A 2371-nucleotide genomic window follows, 5' to 3' on the forward strand; every position below is an offset into this window, starting at 1 on the left:
GGAGGCTCTCAGTTGTGGCTTTTAATTACTGGAGCCGGGACACTGGTCTCATCCATATCCCAAAGATTCTAGAACTCTATGTCTTTTCAGGCTCTGACTGTGGCTCCCTCTACACCGCCTTGTCTGTTGGCCAGTTGTTTTAGTTCTCAGGTTACACTTGAGCAAAAATACAGAAAGGAAACATAATGAACATGTGTTTCTAGGTGCCACATTCCAAATTCCAGTGCTCACTTTGGCACAAAAATTGGGGTGATACGGAGAAGATTAACATGGCCCCCTGCACAAGATGACACAAATTTGGGAAGTGTTCCATATTATAAATAGATAGATAAATAGATAGATAGATAAATTCACTCCCAATTCCTAAGTTTTAATCAGTACGTGTTACTAGCCACATACAGCTTAGGCAACCTTGGCCATGTCATCTCATTTGCCTATTCATTCATGAATCCTCATTCAGCGAATACCTATTAAGCAAGAAGTATGTGTTAGTATGACAGGCTAGATGGGTCACCCGAGGCCTCAGCTTCTCCACCAATAGCATGAAGGCCTGGGCCAGACCACTGGTTTTCAACTACAGTGTTGACTCCCAACCTCCACTTTATTAAACAAATTAGAGTGGATTCAAGGTTATTCCTTTCATAGCTTCAGCGTCCTCCCGGGTGTACCGAAAAGCTTTCTCTAGGGGGAGAGAAAACAGTGGCGTGACAGCTAGCAGCTGGAAATGTTTATTATTATTACCCAGAAATTGTTTTCTCTGCCTAGACTGTTAGGATAGTGAGCCTCACCTGTCCCCAGGACTCCATGGAAAGGGTTGAATGAAATAGAGAACTGGGTGTTCTCTGAGGCTCTTCCTAGTTTTGACATTCTCTGAGTCCTGTGATTCTTCCTCTTTTTTTCTTTGGCTCTTTCATTTAACACCATTTCATATGCATGTTTCCAGGAAGCCATGTGGTTCTCTCCCATGTTAGACTCAGGGACTGTACTTCAGTTTTGCTTGGTAGTTTCCCCATAAATCCCTCCCTCTTGATTCACTCTACAGACCTTTTCAGAACCGTCATTTCAGTGAACCTTAATTGTGTGTGTGTGTGTGTGTGTGTGTGTGTGTGTGTGTGTGTGTGTCCCTACACTCAAGGTCTTTATCCCTGGTAGCAATAGGCAGTTAGTAACTGTTGGACAAATTAGTGAATTCTCAATGATTATCAGGACCCTCACCGCACACTTATATACTTGTAATAACCTTTGGATTATTTGACATCTTGTGAGGGTATTAATTCTTAACATGGAATATCATTAATATAGATACAAAGATATAAGCAGGCTTTGTGCTTTATTACCAACTGCCAGATTGCCTGGGTGCTTTTGTTTTCTGCAAATTGCTGATAATACTTGTGGTGATTATTGATAACATTATCTTAAATGATCAAGTCAAGGAGTACTTTCTCTCCATTTTTTTTCTAGGTGTCCATATGCTTCTCATTCTAAACCCCGGCAGTTTCCCTAAAGCCGGTCAGATCAGTGCTGCACACGCTTTGACTTTAGCCAGAGAAAAAGAATGGGGCTGTGCCAGCTGTAGGTACCAGCAATGTTTGTGTCGACCCTTTTGCCAGTTCAACGCCAGCCTGCTTTGGGGTTTTCCGTGACGATGGCGATGATGATAGAGATAACTATAGCAACGCTGTGAAAATATTATTAACTCCATATTAGAGATGAGGAAACTAAGGCTCAGAGAGGTGACACGGCTTACCTTTGGTCACACAGCTAGGAATTAGCAAAGACAGGATGGACTTCTGGTTCCATCTGACTCAAAGCCTATCTCTTTCCACTAAACCGTACTCCACCACACTCCCCAAGTGGAAGTTCGAGGTCAGGAGCCTCATGGGACCAGCAGGTCTGTCAAGTTCTGCAGGACTGAGCTGTTTATCGTTGCAGAGGACACTCATCACTGCACTAATTACATTAATTGCTGCCCACTCTGGGGCTAGGTGGGTGGCTTAACAATACCTAGCAACGTGGTAATGATGCCTGGGCCTGCCTTTCTGCGTGAAAACATCTGACTGCTTTTTTTCCCCCCCTCTTTTAAACTCCTTCCCATGGTGGCCAAAGATAGTAATTATAGGTTCTATTGGTTGGGAGCTAGTGACTCTCTACCTTGTAGGGGAAAGGTCAAGACTCTGAACTTTGGCCTCCATCAACATCAGCTGTGTGCTTGACATTTTATTTAAGGAATCCTTTATAATCCTCGTGACAGCTCAGAAGTAGGTATTATATTATCCTTGTTTTGTTTATAGGGGAACCCAGTCACCCCTTTGAGATCACATAGCCGGGAAGGGCTGGAAACAGGCTTAGAACTCAGGACTGTTGGAGGACA

At 43.4% G+C, this 2371-nt stretch overlaps 1 pseudogene; it reads left to right on the forward strand.

Moving 5' to 3' along the window:
* Nucleotides 1-223: 223 nt before the first annotated feature.
* Nucleotides 224-319, forward strand: LOC122229017 (annotated as a pseudogene).
* Nucleotides 320-2371: the final 2052 nt, after the last annotated feature.

This window comes from Panthera leo, chromosome C1, assembly GCF_018350215.1.
Source record: "Panthera leo isolate Ple1 chromosome C1, P.leo_Ple1_pat1.1, whole genome shotgun sequence".
NCBI classification, from domain to species: Eukaryota; Metazoa; Chordata; class Mammalia; order Carnivora; family Felidae; genus Panthera; species Panthera leo.